This window comes from Sceloporus occidentalis, unplaced genomic scaffold, assembly GCF_023333645.1.
Source record: "Sceloporus occidentalis isolate IW3139 unplaced genomic scaffold, rSceOcc1.0.p SCAF_7, whole genome shotgun sequence".
Lineage (NCBI taxonomy): Eukaryota > Metazoa > Chordata > Lepidosauria > Squamata > Phrynosomatidae > Sceloporus > Sceloporus occidentalis.
Window position 1 is genome coordinate 49,111,602 of NW_028316987.1, and position 15,752 is coordinate 49,127,353.

At 38.3% G+C, this 15,752-nt stretch overlaps 1 non-coding gene across 1 annotated transcript; it reads right to left on the reverse strand.

The window, feature by feature from the left end:
* Window positions 1-10,744: 10,744 nt before the first annotated feature.
* LOC149309713 (U1 spliceosomal RNA) lies at window positions 10,745-10,915 on the reverse strand. Its single transcript, XR_016282008.1, has one exon. It is a non-coding gene; the product is annotated as a U1 spliceosomal RNA (small nuclear RNA).
* Between the last annotated feature and the right edge of the window lie 4,837 nt (window positions 10,916-15,752).

Here is a 15,752-nt window from a genome sequence, read left to right on the forward strand (position 1 = left end):
CAGGTAAGCCATGATGAGAGAAACTACTTAATCCTTTCTTTGAGAGGTGCTTCTTTACTTCACAACATATGTGAATCCCACATGGACATGGACCTTTGCAATATGCAACTCAAGGAGAGAAACCTTGGAACAAAGGATATAAAAAGATATCAGACAATTTTCCTACGTAGACCACCACATGTACTCTGACTGGTGCAGAGCTTGGAAAAAATATTTTTGGGGCTAGGAACTACAACTCCTAGAACACCACCACAAGGATGGTCAGCAGCTATGTTGGGAGGGGAATTCTTGGAATTGTAGTCCAAAAGAGATTCTCCAGACTCTGGATTGCTACGGTCTCTCCATGATCTCTCAAACAAACTAGTTCCACAATACCAATCAATCAGTCTTTATTACAGTCTATGACCAGCATTTTCATTGATATATACTATCCATCCCTTTTTAAAATTCAAGATGACAGAGACTGACCCCAGAAACCTCTGTGTGCAAAGCATAAGGGAACTGACACAATCCTCCTTTCTGCCTGCCAAACTATCCCCCACCTCCATTGCTCTGCAAATAAATGCTCACTAATAAAATGAATGCAAGCCATGCTCTTGGGCAGCTCCCATCAATTTTCAAGGGGAAACGATCATAACTCAAAAGAGCATATGTTCTGCATGCTAAAGGTCCCTGGTGCAGTTCTCTCATAGACTCAGTTCAAAAAATCAAACGCTGGGCAGACCAATGGTTTAATCCAGTATAAGGTAATCCCCTATTCTTAATAAGGCTTGCACACTAGGACATCCTGTTAGATTGTGTCCCATAAAATAAAGACACATCAAATACTGAAATTGTAGAGATACCTGTCTTCTGGAAGTTGCAGCATCATTCACATCCAAGTATACAGATTGAAATTAGATTGGTGCAATCAAAATTAATATTACACCATCATCTTGTAATCCTAATGTTTTGGTGCAATTTGGTTCAGCGTATTGAGTAGCCAGCTGTCTAGTACTAATTTTATATCCTTAACCACTACTACTACCACCACCTCACACACTGTGTGTAAACAATATCACTTTTTTCATAACACATATTGCTCTGTGTCACATAAACCTGATTTACACCTTGGCAAGAAAATAATGTGTGCTCATCCTAATTTACAGCAGCTGAATGGATGTTGAATCTATTTGGGGGACAGAGTTCATCACTTTGTCTAGCTCCTTTAAAGTACAGAAACCCAGGGCAGGTTCACCACCACATAGACATGGAAGTCACCAGCAACATTGTGGCTGAATCCTCAGAACCTATATTCTTAATGGATAACATGTAAAGTTACATTGTAAGCCTATGGAGAATATCACATGGGAGGCTTACCATAAGGAAATCATCATGAAATCGTCCAAAATTGTGAAAAAAGCGCGATCAGGGTTCACACCCCTACACGCTTCTCTGGTCAATAAATTGTCATGGAGGAATCAACACTTGCTTGTCCCATGAATAAAGCATCCATGAAGCTCCATGGCAACTCCACAGATGCTTACTCATGGGACAAGTGAGTGCCGATGCTCCATGACAATTTACATGGGAGAAGCATGTGGGGGTATGAACCCCAATTGAGCTTTTTTCACGATTTCAGACAATTTCATGCTGATTTACTCACAGTAAGCCTCCTGTGTGATATGTGTTTTAAACAGCAAATTCACTTACTCTTTTTTGCTGAGCATTCCAACCCTGCTCAGCTTGTACTACTAAATTTTAAAAGAAGCAATTTGTGCATATTGAAGCACTGTGCTGAAAACTCTCTTACTCTCCGGCTACATGCTTAGAATACATACAAACTTTGTGTTTGTCATTCGTCATGCTGAGCAGGCAGACCTCTCCTTTCTAATCTCATCAATGTCAGAGTGATTGTGAAACCAACAGCTGTGTCAGAGCAATTGGAAAAATAGATTCAGAACAAAGGGGAAGACCCATCTCAACAGGCTTCTCCCTCTAGAACATAAGCTCAGCTTCAGCGGAACGTATAAATATTTCATTCACTATTTTGTACTGTATCACTCCTGTGCTCTCCCCTGCTCTCCCACCCCACTTCCATCAGCAGTGCTTCTAAATGGTTTGGCCATTTAATGTGTTGTAAGGAATTAATTATTATTTTTTGCTAAAGAAAGGGCATATTTTAAAAACTAAGCAATCATAATATATGGGGGGCTCTGATACCAATTTAATTTATTTGCATATGGCAAGAGTCAAGTTTCTTTAAGAACTGTGATATTCTTTACCCAGTCTTGCGTGTATTCAGCAGCAGTAAAGTAACACATTCCTGGTTAGAATCCCTATGCGAACTAATGAGTCATTGGAGATGGAGAAATACAACTGTACTTGCACAGGTAGCTATGCAGCTACAGGGGGCAGTAGAAACACAGAGAGGTACTAACAGATTCCTATTTTATTTTTTGCCTTGTGTGTTCTCTATTGAGTCCTTGCCTATATCATTCTATAGGCAAACGATTGCATTTTCTGCCTGTCTGCCTGCATCTGTTTCTGCAAACTTTGCAGTAATCACATAGATCAGAGGTAGTCAAAGAGTGGTTTGCAACTGTGTCCCCTCCTGCTCCCCCAAAACCGAGACAAATTACTATCTCAATTTTCATCTCCCAATGCCCTCTAGGGGACATGGAGGCATATTTACTGCACTTTTGACCAATAGACCAATTTAAGCCCTGGAGAGCTTGAATTGAACAAGGTGTATTCCACTTACTTCCTGTCATTCAGAAAGGCATCTCTTCAGCCTAAAATCATTGCATAATGTCTCCCCAGAGGGTGTTTGATGTGCAACAATGTTTGTTTATGTGTGTATTTGTTCCTTCCATGTGGTCAGAGGTGTACAGCATTCCAATGTCTTTTGGGGACCTAATATGGCTTCCAAGGTTGCCCATCCCTGATGTAGCTATAACCAGCTGGCCCCATCCTCCTTTATACATCAGTCATGTAGTCTCCTTAATACTTTCTATTCACACAAAATTATCTTTGATACTCATTCCAAGTGGTTTCAGTCCAAAACCAGCACCAAGGACAACAGTGTTTTCTGCGTCATGGTATAAAATGCAGATCACTTTCTCCAATGTGGCATGGCAGGAGAGGAATAGTACTTGCAGCCAGTGCAATGTTTTGCTCCAACTAGAGAGCTAATTCTGATGGTCAAGTTGACAGATCTTGGAAAATATCTGGGACACCAATGGTGCAGACAGATGTTCACTGGCAAACTGAGAGCTTTACAATAATGGCAAATGTCTTGGCTAAAACTGAGCCCAATTTCTACCAGGCCTAAATTTGTAGGCTAGTTTAGATGGCCCAGTTGTTCCTAGGAATACTGTTATAGCAGTATTCCAGTTGTCAGGGAGAAACAGAAATGAGAATGGGATAGAGGATCAGGGATCACTGCCAGGGGCGTGGGTGGAAAAGAAAGAGTCAGGGGACAGTGAGCTGTTTTGCAGCTCAGCTTGCAATCTAAGACCTCAGACGGAGAAAGGATTCAATTTACAATATTGGTAGGCCTTAGAACCAGAAATCTATTCTTAATTGAAAACGAGTAAACTCATTAAAGCAATGGTAAGTATTCACCTATGTGTTACTAACAGTTGATTCAGTGCATCTATTCTAGTTGGAATTAATCTATGAAGTTCGGGCCTATGACAGCACCAAATTTGTATTTTAAGTTCAATCTTTACTAAGTTCAGTTCTGTCACCCTTTGAATTATTCACTTTATCTCAAAAAGAATTTTTAAAAATTTACCTAGGGGCTAAATGCTTCCCAACTGTTGCAGTGAAGTGTGCCTCACTAATTTGTAAATTCCCACTTCCCTGACTTTTTAATCTATTTTGTTGAACCCTGTACTCTTCCATTCTCAGGTTCTGTGGAGTACAACTCCCTGGTTTAATCAAAAGGAAGGTGTCATCCAGAAAGCCTCTTCCAAAAGCTCCTTGTTCATTTAAATATTCTAGAAGTTAGGAATCACAACTATTCTAAACAGCTGTCATTTTTGGGGTTCAGATTACCCAATAGTTCCTCTCAAAGAGATTAAATTAACAACACTGCTGGTGGAACTACTGTACTGGGTGACTGCACTATTACATTGTTAACCATCATTAAAGATGCAAGATTCATCACTCTTCAGTATCCCAATAGTAATGTAGTTTCCAAAGTCTTTCTACATGGTTATCCAATGCAATTCAATGACTCCTAGAATGACAACTCAATATCTGAGTATAAGTGATGTCTGTCAGCTCTTCAGTCCAGAAAGGTCACTAAAATACAACTCTGAATTGGACATGATAAGTATGTGAATTTTTTATTAGGCACCAGAAGGGTGTCTTTTTAATACATTTCCCAGCAGTACTGTCCAGCCAGTTTGCTAAATGAGCTTCAGAAAGTTATCTTATCTGACTTGGACTCTGGATTGGGATCAGACATGGTTTCTGGAGCCTGAGCTAATCACAATTGTTTGAATGAGCTTCGGATGTTATTGCATGAGACGATGGGCAAAGTATATAGTAGCTCACCCTGTAAACTATGCTCTAGAGCAGTAGTAGAAATCATGCGGCCCTCCAGTTGTTGCCAGACTACAAATCCCATCAGACCTCACTAGATAGATAACAATTCCAGAAATGTTAAAATCATGAGGAACAACAGGTTTTTTCCCTGGTGCTTTTCAAAAGAAACAGACATTTTCAGAAAAATTGAAAAACACAGTATTAACACCCTTTACAAATTGAAGTAATTTTTCTACTTTAGGAATTAAATGCATTATACATAACCTGGCTGGGCATAAAATTATCATGTCTCATATATATCAAAAAATATTCAGCATACAATTGCAAATTGAAGTTACCTTTAAAACATTTCTATTTAGTTACAAATGAAGCTACAAAGTCCTGATCTAAGGAATCTGTAAGGAAACTCTTGGCTAGTTTGCCAGTTTGAGGAACAGACAAAAGAACTGTGCATATTAGTAAAAGAACATTAAAGGCACAATATGAACCATATAAAAACGAACCAATCAACCAACAAATTTTGTTCCCATTAGCTCTCCATAATGTCAAGCAGAACATCAAAAGAACTGAGAAAAGGCCAAGAACTGTAATAATTTGATAAAGTTTTACATAAAAATCTTTCTCTTACATCGTGTTTAGAAATGATTTCTGGGTAATAAATATGTGAACTCCTTGCCTTAAACATTTTTTCATTGTTCTTAAAGAAAATGTTTTACAATCTATTTTTTCCCTATTTTTCTGGCCGGGGGGGGGGGGGATGAAAAACTGGCATGATTTCCTAAACTTTCTGCCCCCCCCCCCCCTTGGGGCCTTTGCATATCTAAACTTTACCACTGCCTGGACTGGATATGGCTGCTGGTACTTGGAAGTCAAAAACCAATTAGAAGACTGCATGATTTCTTTTGCTAGACTCTTCCCTAACATAATTAATTCTGTCCTACAGCATGAGATCAGGAGGAATTTAGGATGTCAATAAATGAGTCCTTAATTGACTGGGCATTTTGGGGCCTTTATAAAAGGCTTAATTTAGATGTCAGAGACAAGAAAACCATTCCTTTGGTTAATCTGACTCCGGCTTGGATCCAGGCAGTTATATTTAAGATCAACCCATAGAAATCAGTGAGGTAAGATAGCCTAGTCCAAGCATAGTTAAGTCTGGGTTCAACCTATAACACATGCCTTCTGGGATTTCTGAGATCTCCCTACTCCCTTACATCATATCACAAATTCTTTTTTGAAAAGTCTCTAAGTTTCAAAACTGTTTTGAAATTTGGCGAAAAGAACTAAATTTTAAGAATGTTGCTTTTGGGATCCTTACTACTGCTATAGGCGGGGTACAGACCGCCGCTTTGCGGCGGTCTGCCGCCGCCGCCAGAAGGTCCGCGGGGGAGCCGGAGCCTTCAGACGGCCCGACTCCCGCGCGGACCGAAAAAAGAAGCTCCAAAATGGAGCTTCTTTTTGCGTCGCGTTTGCGACGTAGCGAGGCGCCAGGGGCGCGCTCGCTACGTCAGCAGCGGCGCGACGCGTCTGGACGCTGTGCGTCCGATACGTAAAGATGGCGGCGCCCATGTAGAAGGGGCGCCGCCATCTTGTACGGACGGAGTCCGTACTAGGCCATGGGGCGTCTAAAAGAGACGCCCCTTTTTTAAAATGGGACGTCCGGAGGACGTCCCAAATGGCAATGTAGAAAGCCCCATAGTCTATTTTCATGATATATTTTTACTTGGAAGCAGGATAAAACCAGAGCTAATCCAAAATTACAGATGGAGAAATCTATCAATTTTACATTCTTAAGCACTCAACTCCTGGGCCTAGATGAAAAATCTCTTTTGGTTTCTCCCACTTTCTGGGTTTCCTTACAATCCCAAATTCAAATTCTCCCTATCCTGAATATAACAACAATAATAATAACAACAATAATAATAGTATTTATTTATATTCCGCTTTTTCTCAAAAGAATCAAAGCAGATTACAGGAATATCAAGATAAAATCACATACAATTTTTAAATACAATTAAAACCCCCAAACCCCCACCCCCTCCCAAACATAAAATCATTAATCAATCCCTAAAGAGAAATTAAACCGGAAAAATGTAAAACATTCCAGGACCAATAAAGTATTTAAAAAATTGGGCATATTTGGGCAGGAAAAGTGTCATCTTCTAGAGGAGGGGGGGATCAGAAGCAATGGTATTAATGACACTTCCAGCGTTACAACTATGGCTTAAAGGTGAAGGTAGGGAGGGAGAAAGTCAGTAGATGTGGTCTAGTCTGGAAAGGCCGGCTGGAAGAGATCCATTTTAATAGCCTTCTTAAAGGCTTCCAAGGTGGTAATGTGATGGATCTCATCCTGCAGGTCGTTCCAGAGTTTGGGAGCGGTTGATGAGAAAGACCTATGGGTCACTGCTGAAAGTCTAGTCTTCTTAGGTTGTAGCATATTCTTCCCAGAGGACCGAAGTATACAGGGTGGATTATATGGAAGGAGACGCTCCTGCAAGTAGTCAGGACCCAAGCCATATGAAGACTATTGTGAAATAAGTAAATTATTTAAAAGGATAAGTCAAAATGAAATTTTTACCCAGCCTTGTTAAAAACAAATAATAAAATGTGGCATTACTAACAAAGTTTCTGAAGTGTAAAGTGATACACACATCTGGATTTCTCATGGATCCATGTGAAATGGCTCTGAAAGAACTGCCAAGATCCAAGGACAGCAGCCTTACATAGGAAACACTAAGTCACAAAAATAGCTGTAGGAATTTTTCTAAAAAAGCAATTTATAATAACAAAAAAGGGCTGAGAAAGGGGTTATTACTCTTTCAGTTAACCAGATCACACACAGGAAGACTCCAGAAATAGACATGACTGTAGTAATAGGAGATCAGTCGTAATGATGCAAATAGTGGTGACTAGCAGCAGCATTTCAGACAGATGTACCAAATGCAATTTTTAGTATAGTGCATTTTATGTGACATTTAGTATCTAAATTTTAGACTCATGGCAAGCTGCTATGATTGTCTGCAGAAGCACATAAGTTATAACTGTTTAGAATGGAGACTACCAACATCTGTGTCAATACAGTGTTAAACAAAGGTGATTCTGGTTACAATACTGTGTCACTTCTAAATGCTTTAGTAGAAACATTTAGAACTGAACATCAATGCTATAAATTGACACCAAGTGTCAGTTTGTTCAGTTCCTTCTGTCCTTTAATATTGGTTAAAGTAATTCCATAGTACAGTAGGAAGTAATAGGGATGAAATTTCAGTAATCAGGTGGATGTGTCAGAGAACAGTTCAGTTCATCTTTATTACAGTCATAGACCAGCACAGGTAAAAAGGGGATACAGAATAAAATAAGGTTAAAAACAAGCTAAAAACATAGATTAAAAACAGTATTTAAAATATCCTTTTAAAATCCAGTGTGGCAGGGCAAGATTGGTACTAGCCTACAGAGAAGATCATTGTCTGACAGATTTTAACCACAGCTGCACAGAATCTGGCAACACTGGTGTCTGAAAGCAACAAAGCAGTGTAAAATTGACTGGTGTGTCCTTGATATTTATACAATAAAGGTGAAATAAGGCTGAAGCAGATGTCCCTGAAGTATGAGCACTTCAATAATATGTGCTCTGTTGTCTCTATTTGGCCAGAATCACAGGGGCATAATCTGTCTGAGAAGGGGATCTGCTTGTATCAGCCTTCAAGGACAGCTGAGGGAAGAGCAATGGCATCGTGCCAAAGAAAAGGCTCTCGGGTGTTTGGGTAGTTCACATTTTGCTAAGTACACCAGCGATGCCAGGTGTCTATTGGAGTCATTAACAATAAAAGTTGGGGAACTATGTCTTGCTGTCCCTCTGCATAATGCAGAAGAAGGAAAATATAATTATTTTTACTCATCAGAAAACAAATTTTCTAACTAAAAAAAGAAAAGCAGATATTGAAATATCAATGACTATGAAACACAGAGATGCAGTGTCGGGTTTCTTGTGGAAGGAAGGAAGGAAGGAAGGAAGGAAGGAAGGAAGGAAGGAAGGAAGTTCAAAATGTACGATCTACATACAACCATATAGTTAATTGAGGGGCCTTGGGCCAGTCATTATCTTTCAGGCTAACCTTCCAGGTCTCTTATAAGGATAAAATTATGGAGGAGAACCATGTACATTCCTCCCTGAGCTCCTCTGAGGAAAACCAGCATATGAATGTAACAAATAAATAAAATAAAAGGCTATATAACACCAAAACACCGTAAGGTGCGAAGAGCAGCTGGAGGGGAGCATTTTTAAAAATGAAACAGCACAAGATCACATTGTATTAGGAATACTTTTTAAATCAGGGATCTAGTGGTTGCTATTTTTCAACACAGAAGTAGCCAATTTATTTATTCTATTCCTAAGTCTTCCCTCTCCAAGCTGACTATGAAAAAAAAGTAAGAGAGGATAGGAATTTTGGCATGTCTCCAAATGAACTGGAGTCTGGATGCCTTGGCTCTGGAGATCCTCCACATTTCTGTAGGCATCTCAAGGGCTCTTGTCAATATTTCATGGAAGATATCAGCACTTTTGATGAATTCCACATGAATACATCATACAGTGAGTTAATAATAAAGCAAAAGGGTGGGGGAGACATCACAGAAGAAGCCTATGCATGTCTACTCAGAAGAAAGGCCAATTGTATCCACTCTTTATTTCTAGGTAAATGTGTATTATAGCTTATATTCAGAACCAATCAGATACAAGAAAAGTAAAGAAGCCTGCTCACAAAGCTCTTTAAAAAGTGCAGTTCAACAGAATGAATATAAGAAACTACCTTCCACAGAGTCAAACCCTTGCCCTGACTGGTTCAGTACTGTCTACTTTGACTGTCAGGAGCTCTTTGAGGTCTAAGACAAATCATCTGCTGTCTGATTCCTTTACTTAGAGATGCTGGGCATTGAATTTGGGCTGTTTCTGCACACAAGGCATGCACTTTATCATTAAGCAATATCCCTTGCTCTTTTTATAAAAATTAAAGAATAATTCTGCAGTGGTCAGACTTCCTGTTTGCTCAACAATTGTCTTACTGTATGTATGTGTAGCAGGAGAAATGGTAGCCATGGATTTACATTACATGCATTTTCTTAATCATTTTATAGACTCCTATAAATTTACAGTTTGAGCATTATACTAGGACTCTGGAGACCAGGGTTTGAATCCCAATTTGGCCATGGAAATCCCCTGCATGACCTTTGGAAAATCACACCTTCCCAAGGTCAGAGGAAAGGCAAAGGCAAATTCTCTTTGTGGGCTTTTAAACAGAGGCTGGATGGCCATCTGTCGAGGATGCTTTGATTGTGAGTTCCTGCATGCCAGAGTGGGGTTGGACTGGATGGTCCTTGAGGTCTCTTCCAACTCTATGATTCTATGATCTATGATCTCTTTGAACAAATCTTGGCAAGAAAACCCCATGATTGGTTTACATAGTGTTTTTAAAAAAATGCACAGACACACACAGAGAGAGAGAGTTTTCTTTGTGCACAGAATGTCAGTATCCTGGTACAGTCACTATTTGTTCCTTGTGTGAGAAGGCAATCCAAGAAGTGACTTGGTATCTCATAAAAACTCTAAAAAAAACTTATTTAACATGCCATGAGACAATTTGTTGAGGACCCCAGACAATCTCCTCCTTTATTCTGCTAACCTCCCCTTTCAGCTCCCAGCAGCTAAAACAAAGGCAGGCCCAATGGGAAATTAGGGTGTGTGCTATTCATACTTTGCTTTTTATGTAGTGTGTTTGAGTTTTATCCCAGCCTCCTGTTCTTGAGGTATAGACACTGCCATCCCCCACCAAAAAAAATCTATCAGCTGTTACTAAATATGCATCTGAGGAAGGAAACTGAAGTCTACAAAAGCTCATGCTGCCAACTTCTTTATTTCAGTTAGTCTCAAAGGCGCTACAAGAACTCTCTACATACCTACTAAATAGATATACCAGAATTCAGGGACATTGTTCACTTTGCCCATTTGTTGTTGTTGTTGTTTTCTTATATATTTTCTTATATTCTCCCAATATAGGGATTCAAGGCAGTGAATAACAAGTATAAAACAATGCAAATTAAAAATAGTACAACGATATTAAAATATATAAATATAAAATTTAAAAACCAATTAAATGATTTTAAGAGTTAAAACAATTCTAAATGAAAATATAACATGTTAAAAATACAAACGATTATAATTTATATAGTACAACACACCACAAATTATGCAGTCGAGTTTTTGCACACGAGTTTCCCACATTTAGGGAAATCACAGAGGTCTTTACACCCGGAGTGCAATGAATGAGCCTCATCCTGGGAAACCTACTTGGTGATCATGGTATCTCCCCTGCCAGGTAAGTATTTTCCACCTCTTACTTTACAGATATTTTATTTTCTCCTCCCTCAGGTGATGGGAATACTACACACACACATACACACACACACACACAGAACAAAGGCATGTTAAGAGAAAATTGGAAAAGAGGAGATTTTTTAGGAGTTTTTACTCTAAGCAAACAAATATTAGATTAGCACTATTAGAATCTTGTACATGAAGGCATCCTTCCTTCAGGTGTTACTTCAGAGTAGTTATAAAGTTTAAAAACATTCTTGCATCATATTCACCTGAAGTTAGAAAGAAACATAGGATTTAATGTGACTAGTTACAAAGTCCTATTTTGTTGGTATTATCCAAAAGCTGGATTCTCAAGGAGTAACTAGGAGTCTGGACCCCCTTGTTTAGCCTACAATAAGGCTTCTCTATAGATGATATAGGTAGGCAGAATTTCCCTACCCTTCCATCAGTCTCAAAAGTCTCTCTTTGTGCCTCATGGTGCCATTGTGCCTTCCATCATCATATCATCTGGAAGCTTTCACACCTCTCACAAACAGGTCATTCTTACTGTCGCTGCCCCTAATAAATGTATTCTAACCCCAGTGTCATTAACGTTTTGTTTACCTGGAGGTGAGCCAACACCTCTCAACTCTATTGCCCAAGATAATAATAATAATAATAATAATGATAATGATGATGATGATGTTTATTTATATACCGCTTTTCCAAATTAGATCAAAGCGGTGATGTTTTTTTTAATATCTTTTATTTATTTATTTGATTTATTTATTTGAAAAAATACTTTTTAATATTTAATATTAATAAATGTTTTAATTTTAATAATGGAGCCATTATTACAGAGTGCATGACAATTTCCTTGAAGTCTCCTTTCTTCTGTGATATGATAGCCCTGTTTAAATATTTGAAGGGATGTCATATTGAGGAAGGAAAAAGCTTGTTTTCTGCTGCTCCAGAGAACAGGACCCAGAACAATGGATGCAAGCTACAGGAAAAGAAATTCCACTTCAACATTAGGAGGAATGTCCTGACAGTAAGAGCTGTTTGACAGTGGAACACACTCCCTTGAAGTGTGGTGGAGTCTCCCTCCTTGGAAGTTTTTAAACAGAGACTGGATGGCCATTTGTCGGGTATGCTTTGATTGAGAGTTCCTGCATGGCAGGGGATTGGACTGGATGGCCCTTATGGTCTCTTTCAACTCTATGATTCTATGATTCTAGAATCATACATTTCTATGTGGTCAATGATATTACAAACTCAGTGCACAACTTAAATGGGAAAAACACGAGAATTGACTTGCTCAAACCTTTCTTTCCATCTGTTGAGCCCAGCATATTCATCACTCAGAAAATCCAATAGTGATCAAGAGAAAGATTTCATCGTTCACAAGATATTTATTATACCTGTGTTTCATATTTTTTCCTTCTTTTTTAAGTTAAGAGAGAGAGAGAGAGAGAACTGACCTGAAACCTCATTTCATCTGAAGTTTCCAAAAATGTTCTTTGGAATCTCAAAAAATGAACATTTAACTTCAAACTTCCTCCTTTACCCCAATCTCCAACCAGCCTGTTCATGTTCAGTTCCTACCTCCTGGTAATGGCCTAAATCTATCATCTTTTGTGAATGTTTGCAAATGTCGAGATTTTTGTGTTAATTTTTTGAACAGACACATTGCTTCATTCCTCCTTGATGAAAGTATGTTTGTGCTTTTTTTAGTGCACATTTGAACTGTGTGCCCAGTATTGTTTTGTGGGTGTTGAAGCAGACTGACAACAAGAGAAGGAAACAACAAGCACCTTTTTTCCATTGTAGTTTCTGCAGTTTGCTCAAAGTGTCATTACACAAGAGCAATGCCTCTTCCTTTTGTGAAGCAAACCACCCATAACAAACATAGACTAGCTGAGGGTTAAAAAGATTCAAATGACCTCTCCAATGTATACCATTTTAATAGTCTATCCAATAAGGCAACAGCTAGTGTAGTTTAGCTACATAATTGGCACAATTTTTTTTGGGGGGGGGGGGAATTCTCTGAAACATGAATTTTTTTCTGACACTGAAAAAAAATCACCATTTCACAGGAGAATGTATTTCCTGTTTCTTGTTCTCACAAGAAAGAACAAAATTTACATCACTGGTTTAACGTCTGGCACACTACTTCAAGGACATTCCTTTGGCAATATTGTCTTGAATGGGGAGACCTTATTTGCTGGGAGAATTCACAGGTTGTAATGCCATTCCATGCATGGAAGGAGCTTTCATTCACTGATGTCTTCTATGAATGAAAGGAGATCCATCTCCTTCTATCAGTGGAACCTTTCCTTGGCGAACACACAATCATATTGTCTGACTCAGTCATAATCAGAATTCCACTGAAGTAAAAAAGAAATAAACTCCTCATGTTCAAATAACATAAAATCATTGGCCACCAATAAAAATATGCTGAATGATTAACTTGTAACAGGTTATAGAAGCACACTTGGATGAATTTAAGTTTTAATTTTGAAACTGATGCTTTTGATTGGAAGTGCACCATACTTTGAAAAATTTGAATGCATTGAAATATATTTTATATAGAAATAATGTTTTACTATATTGGTAGCCATTGCAATAAAAAATTTCTTTTCCAAAATGTGAAGCAGATGACGTGGAAAAACTATAAATCAATTACCATTCAAACTATAAAAATCTGGAGTAATGAGAGAGAATGAAAATTAGAAAATTTCTAAAATGTTGACTGGCACCATGCATAACATGCATGGAATGGAATGACAAGTCATTTGTGATTGCCTTGCAAGAAATACAATGAAAAGTCTCAAAGCAAATTTAGCTTTATTATACAGTTAAGGCATTTATGCTTTTCTATAGTTTATTTTCTTTTAAAACAACAACAAATCAAATATATTTAAAATGCCTGCTGCCACTTTCTCATTCAGCACCAAAAACTATTGTAGATGTTTAAAAAGGAAGGTAGGTCTGACATACTGTCATTGTCAAAAAAGAATCCCATAATTGACAACTGGAATAGGAAGAATTAATTTGAAAGGGTCAAAAATATTTCTCTGTGCAAATCAAAGCAATTCGTCTTGAACTATATTTACTGCGAGTGCTTTCAGCAAGTAGCCTGCTTTGATGCAATAATAAATCCAAGAAGTTTCACCCTTACTTTCATTTATTTGACATGACTACACTATATTAAATAAACCCAACTATCTGCAGAGCACAATAACATCATTGCAGTCATTATGTGGTCCTGAGAAGGAGATGTTACTAAAGAGGACACAGTTACAGTATTTGAATAATATGGAGTCCATGAACAAAAGGCAAAATGTCAATGAAGAGATGGGGGAATTGAAAACATGTCCCTTGCTTTTTCTCTGGGGAAAAATGGATGAACTTTCAACACAGATCTAATTAATGCTAGGATTGGGGCTCAGTAAGGTTATAACTCACAGAAACACATGTGTTGCATCCCAGTCAAAAGAAACATTTCCAGTTTGTGGACTTTCAGTTGTTTTGGACTCAAATTCCCATTCTCTACACTTTAATTTAAATTGTCTGTTTCTCTGTTTCTCTACCTGTTATCTATAAACATTTCACATAGTTGATCACAGTCATCAAACTTGGCATGTTATATAATGGGGACCAAAACAAGGATGGTAGCAAGGTTTCATATGATATCTATCAATGTCAGGTGCCTCCCAAACAAACACTTCTGTATTTATGTATTTTTTGCTCTACAAAGCACATTTGTTAACTAATGTTGAACAAACATGATGCTTACACTTATGCCAACATCTTAAAAATTTTCATTAAACGTTGGGACTTAGCTGCATGAAAGGTTACTTGGTTTGAGTAAATTACGCAATGAATTTGGTGGTGACACAAAATTTAAGGACTAGAGAGGCTATCTATCAAACCTAAGTGGTATTGTTCTAGTAATTTAGGCCTGGAACAGATTGCCCCCTGAAAAAGCAACCTTTGGCCATGTGGCATTCAAACAAAGATGCTTTGACACTGTGCTCCGGTCCTTTGGACCGGAGCAAAAAGGAGCCAGGATAACCCGGCTCTTGGTGGTGTGAGTTGGGGCCAACAGCCGCCACTTGCTTTGAGAGCAGGTTGTGTGGTCGGCATGGTCCCAACCCAGTTCTGACCAGAAAGAACTTGAGTTGCTCTTTCCCGCCTGTCTGCTCCAGCCCTTAGTTTATACCCAAAAACATTCACACTTCTTTGTCAAAAGAAATGTATTCTTATTTTTTTCCTATCTCTATCTTCAGTATGTGAACACCAGTGTGCTTTGCATATGTTTGTGGAAAGCAATAAGTTCCAGACAACACTTTCTCCTAACCTTCACAACCATGTTGCATAATTTAGGTCACACTCTCAATTTTAAAAAACTACAGGGTTGCTTCACTTGGGGGAAAAATCCTTCAGCCAGTTTTTACTTTTTTGTTTGTTTGCTTTGTTTTAAGCTTAGCAAATGCATTCTTCAACTTCCACCTCTGTTATATTACCTTTTCTCCATTATATTTATATCACTAACAGGTTTCCTGAGAAACATACAGCTAGCTTTAAGCTAGCCATCTAGGGGTGCAGAGATGTAATGAAGTTTGCATGCTTTCCCAAGAAACTAAAAGCAATCAGTTTTCTTCTGGCACAAGTTGCAACTGAGTAATATTTCTGTAGCGTCAACAGTCTCACCATATTTAGAATGACCTCCATTTAACACAACCCTGTATTTGTTCTGGGTAAAATCTTGCCAAGACTTGAAAAATAACTTAAGCCATAAAGGACATTGGCTACTACTAGAAAGTGTTTGCAAAAACCATACTTTCAGACAAACATGGTC